A 6,000-nucleotide genomic window follows, 5' to 3' on the forward strand; every position below is an offset into this window, starting at 1 on the left:
ACATGTGTCCCGGCAGAATTACACCTGGTGCTTGATCACGTTTGAATTAATGATAACAAGAGTAGTATGTCAGACGGGCATGTTTATATAGGCGTAGATGCATCGTTTTAAAGGAAATTTCTTGCGCTTCACTACTCCCCTCCACGCTGTCGCAGTGCAAACGCTACGAAAGCAGGTAAGAAATGTGTTTGTGTCCTGAATGTCACGAAAGGTCCGGTTTCAAAATGCCCGCCACCTTCATGCTATATTTCCCTGCATTTTTAAATGACGTATACTGACAAAGAAAAATTATATATATATATATATATATATATATATATATATATATATATATATATATATATATATATATATATATATATATATATATATATATATATATATATATATATATATTGTCGCAATAAGCAGCTAATGCCCCTCTTATCACGGCTGGGAACCTGGTCGGCTACAGCAGTTATTTGCGAACGCTTTTAAAGCGCGAAGTTTCGGTTTCAGAGCTTGCCACTTAACGGTTGGCCACGTAAGCACACAAAAAGAACCAAGCACGCGCCGCGCGCGGCATCAGGCATAGCATGAGGTGCACGTGAGCATCGCGTTCACAACTGCGGCAGAAAGCACTCGCAGAAGCATGGCAGCCAACACAAACTCGTAACGTTGGCGGCTGTTGATTGTTTACATCAAAACCAAGTTGATGTCGCGAGATGCAACGTTTCGCGCTCAATTGCGCGGCATACACTTAAAAAATATTGACTTCAAATATGTTGTCGCCTATATCACCCATTGATACTTTGTAGATGATGTGTGCGTGTGTCATACAAACAAATCTCACAAACTCTCTCACCTTCAAAATTGTGTCTGTACTCCTTTGAACGTCCAACAGTATATATAGAATGAAAAGTGGAGCGATATTGCTTAGGCTGGTGTTTTGACCTTCCGCTGGTTTTAGCTGACGATGGTCGACTTCTTGTCCGGGTCTTCCGCTGCTTTTTTTTTTTAATCAAAGCAGCGCAATAAAGGCGTATCACCGTTAATCCGGCGTGCCTTGAGTCGTTCTTGCTGTTCGGGCCGCAAAGTGAAAAACAAATTTTTTTGTCTCCTTATTTCCACTTTCTTCTTTGCTGTTATATGAACGCTACGCTGTCAAGTCGAGTGCAAGGGGAAAAAGCTGGGTAGAGTTTTAACACCCATTCGCAACTCAAATCAACATGAGAGGGCGCTGCGGAGTCTGGCACGGTCTGGCCACACTGTGCAGCATGGCGGATTCACGGAGGTCCCCGCATCCGCTGTCTCTGACACAAATATTAATTTTTTTGCGATGTGACTGTAGTTCGCGATGTTTTGTAGAAGGGGAGCGGGTTGTCGATTCTGAACATCTCATTTTAGCAGGCACCAGTGGTCCTGCAAGCGCGAGTGGCATGCTGGAAGTGGTCGCGTTGTGTGTGCAAACATCCGGCGTGACTGCGGACCCACACGAGATCCTCGTTCGAATCGCCGGTGTTTTCCGGGAGCCCTCCATCACTGAAGCGAAGTGCTCGTGCACAGCTGGACTGTCCGCGAAGTGCAAGCACATTTCGGCTGTCTTGATCCACTGTTACAGGTAGGTGACCCGTGACTAGTTACATCGACGCGCATGGTAACGCAGAGCATGCTCACTGCTTCATTGCTTTTGAAGCAAGGCGGGCATAACGTAACTGACCCTGCTCCTATTCCGAACTCGTTTTTTTTCCCTTTCCTCTAACGCAGTTCGCGCTTCATCATTCATCGTGTCCGACGCACAAGGAGCTGCTGCAGAGCAGCAGTTTGGGATAGCAATAGGGCCGATGAAAGGAGTCTGTCGCATTACACTGACACTGGCTTGGTACGGCGTTGTTTTTTAGCCGTCTTCGCTGGCATGGGACATCTGAAAAATAAATTGTTGAAGCTTTATGTGTCGATGTGTGTTGCATTTAGTTTTTCACAACAGAAACACAATGTTTTTAGGAAAAAGAAAGGGCACTTGCAAGCAAATTAGGGCCATGTTTGGAGCGTTATGAAACATTGCACACCGAACGTAGCATCTGCAAGACACAGTTTAAAGTTGCATGTAACACAATAAAATGATGAATGCTTATGACACTGACGTCAGCATAATCGAAATAATCTACATAACGCTACTTTAGGTAATAATACTGCACTTGTAATACGGTATACGCCAGCAAAAAGTCGATGCGGTTGGTTTTCCTTAACTTGCAAGGGCGAGTAAAATTGTCGCGAGGGTGGCGAGCAATTACTGTAATAAACCGGCCGAGTGAAATACCAGCATCATATGGACACATTCGTGCGTAATTGGAAGACAAATCCGTACTCGTGCGCGGACAGCTTTTTGAGTGCACTGCGAATTCGTCCGTGCCATGCAAGATACTGCGCTTTCAATAAGTGCCAAGGTTACAATGATCGCTTCCCCGAACTTGCTGGTACGCCAGTAGTAAACACTAAGGCTTCCTACACCCGTTCACGATGCGCGAGCGTTGTGCTGGAACGTGCATAGGATGCCTTCCGGGTTGCCGCCACGTGTAGTGCAGAAGACGCGAACAACGCAGACACCGTTCAAAGGTCGCACATGTGCTCGAACTGCGGCATGATACATGAAGCAAATAGTCGCAAGTGTGCCCAATAGATCAGTCCTCGTATTCCGGTTAACATACAAAGAAAATAAAGTACAGCTCAATCGCAAGTGTAATGCACATGGCGCACCGAGACCTCGCAGTGCCACACTTGTTGACATACTTCAGGCGCCGCAGCGACATGTAAAGTCGCTAGATACAATGGTCATGTAATAGGTTCTAGTTCACAAGTTTATACTTGTGTCTCACCTGGAAAGAAGAAATCACCCTGTGCAAAATGCCGCGAGCAAACGGTCATCGTCGGCGTCACAGCCTTGCCGATGTGAAGATTCGCAATCCACCGCGCTCTGCGGCTTCGGTCTTTGGCCTCGGAAGGAAATGCATGAAAAGAAAGCGCCATCTTTCCGTCTCGCAGACACGCACTGAGGAACAGAGCAGAACTGCTTGGCCGTTCGTTTTTTCTTTACTGGCGGCTCCATCTTACCGCCCACGACTGCAGCCGATACGGTACTTATGGCGTCTGGACTGTTTTGGACCTCCGTGCGCACTTTCCTCCCACTGCCGCTAGGTGCCGCATAAATTGCTGGAGTCGCGAAGCAGCCTCGAACCAGTGAGCTGCAGGGGTAGAGGGTATGCTCTCAGAGTTGCCATTGTGCTTTGGGCTGTGCCATTGCTGTGTTTGTGTAGCTTCGGTACGCGTTTGTGTGCCTGTGTTGTGCACCCGTCTCCGATACGAAATGACTATCATGGCAGAAAATTTGCTGCATTCGCATAGCAAGTAATCTGGCCATCACTGTGTCCTGTACGAGTGAACGAACAAGCAGCAGAAGAGGAATATTTTAGGTGCAGTCGTGTGTCCGCAGCACAGTACGCCACGCGATGTGTGCAAGTGTGGCATGTTCACGCTGCATTGGTTTTCCTTCGTCGCCTGAATTGCGGCAGCAGTGGGTGGCTTCAGCAAATCGGAAGAACTTCCGCATGTCGCCGTCGTCACGCCTCTGTTCCCGGTATTTCGATGGCGGTAAGAAAACCGACGAGAACAACTTTCCCGTGCTGCATCCTGGATACGAAAGAAAGGTATGCAAGTCACTGATGACTCACCCAGTAACTCGTAAGAATGTTGCGGATTCGTACTTTATATCGTCCATGACACAGCGGCCGACACAGCTGCGGAGGGCCTCGCGGAAATCCACGCGCGATGGGGCCTACTGTTCACGGCTTGCGACGGGGTCACATTCCTCTTCACCAGCACGAGCTTTTCCTTCACATTGTGCGCCAGCGACTGACCCACCCAGCCAGATTGTTCGTAGCTGTGCGACTCCAGTGCCTCGTAGTTGCGCACCTGGCGAAGACCTCATTCGCCTCAACGAGATATAAACAATGGTCACTCCCCGTATTTCTGGCCACTCACACGTGTCCTCGGCCTAGTCTTCGACGTCGTCGGGGTGAATGTAGGTCAAGGTATGTGTGAAGAAGAAGGATTGTGCGGTGTTCACAGCTGACAAACTTACGCGCCGCGAACGAGTATGCGCGGAGGTGTGAAACTGATGGATAATTCGCAGACTTTTAGGACGCCAATAAAGGAAAGCGGTAGACAGCTGCAAGAACACTCGAGTTACCGATTAGTAACACTTCACGCCGTGATCGACCTGGTACTACGCTTGCTCCTACTGGTACCGACAACGAAGCACTGCCGTTCGTAGACGCAGAGCTCGTTCTTGCGTTGCAAGCGCGAATGCGCGCCGCTGAACGGTTCAGACATCGACGAATCAGTCAGTGGCAGCGATGAAATCAAACAAAACAGTCTAAATAAACGAAAATCAGCGAACACAGGCTTTAGCAGGGATCTCACACCAACGGATAGCGCGCCGGTTCGAGTAGGCGCAGCCTAAGATGGCGATTTCGCCAATCTTGCACGTTTGACGGCGCGCATTTAAATATGGCGCCCCCCTGGCGTAAAAATTTGAAAAGGTGTATAGCGCACAGAAGGGACGGGAACACAGTGGTACGACGCGGCCACACAGCGCTAACACTGCACCGCACCTCTGTGTTCCTGTCCCTTCTGTGCGCTATAGGTGTTAAGATGGAATACCAATATGCCCACTCACGTTCTTTCATGGATAAAGTGCGTCTCTGAGAGTTTTTAGGAGCTGGCTCGCCAGGTTCTTAAGCTGGGGCAATGTCCCGCGTCGTAAGCGTAACCTTAGTTTCATAGGCGACCGCTACAGGCGCAGCTCGCGCGAAAGAGAAGTCTTCTTCCTCTTCTTCTTCGAGCGCCTTGATGATGATATTAACGCAGGCAAAACCACAAATAGCGTAGCCAACTGTAGCATGCGCACACTCGCGCGAAAGAGAAGTCTTGTTCCTCTTGTTCTTCGAGCGCCTTGATGATGACATTAACATAGCAAAACCACATTTCCTCAATTTCCTCGACCACACGTTCGGCCACAGCTGCAAGGTCTGCGACCGCTTGTGGTTCGACAACAACCTGACCACAATCGCTACTATAAAAAACGTGTGACGTCTTTATATGAAAGTAGAGGAACTGTATGGAGCATTCACGGTTTACCCGATAATCTCCGAGCCAGCTCCTCAATCATCATTCACTTCGTGGATATGGCATGACTTTTCTCTTGTGTTATCGAGCCATACGCGTGATTATTTCTTGCTTGCAACGCGACAGGCAGCTCCATTTGTCATATACAGGGTGCCCCAGCTAACTCTAGCCAGAGTTTAAAAACATTCCGACGCACTTTATGACGACGCGACCGATGCATGTTACTGACTATTGCAAGGGGTAATTCATACTATTTTTTGTGTTCTGCTTAATTGCACAATTAGGCAAGATTACTTAACCGGCTTTTGAAGCAATGAAGCTGGGAAAGAAATTCCAATGAGAAAGTTGTGATCGGTTTTCAAACCGTCGGTTTCAAAATGCGCGCCGTGATTGCAGTGCTCCCTAACGTTCCGCGTGCAAACGACCAAATCGACAGCGAATATGGTGGTGGCTGTGCGAGGAGGAATAGGTCTATTGCTTGCGGCAGCACAACCCCTGCGTTTGCTTATCACTGTCATGAACCGCCGCGAGGGAAGCCTATCGTTTGTACGCGGAACGTTAGGGAGCGCTGCAATCACGGCGCGCTGGTAAACAAGGAACAGATAGGTGTTTATGCGGTTACAGAAACACACCTTAGAGACTTGGAAGAGCCACCACATATTGAAAATTATGTTTGGGAAGGATGTAACAGGATCACATCAGAAAGGAGAGGTGGGGGGGTTGGAATGCTAATTCATAGCAGAACAAAATGGGAGAGAGTGAAACAAACGTGTTCAGAGCACATGTGGGTTTCGGGCACAGTAGGTGGAAAGAAAACGTGGCTAGGTGTAGCTTACT

This window comes from Rhipicephalus sanguineus, chromosome 1 (assembly GCF_013339695.2).
Source record: "Rhipicephalus sanguineus isolate Rsan-2018 chromosome 1, BIME_Rsan_1.4, whole genome shotgun sequence".
NCBI classification, from domain to species: Eukaryota; Metazoa; Arthropoda; class Arachnida; order Ixodida; family Ixodidae; genus Rhipicephalus; species Rhipicephalus sanguineus.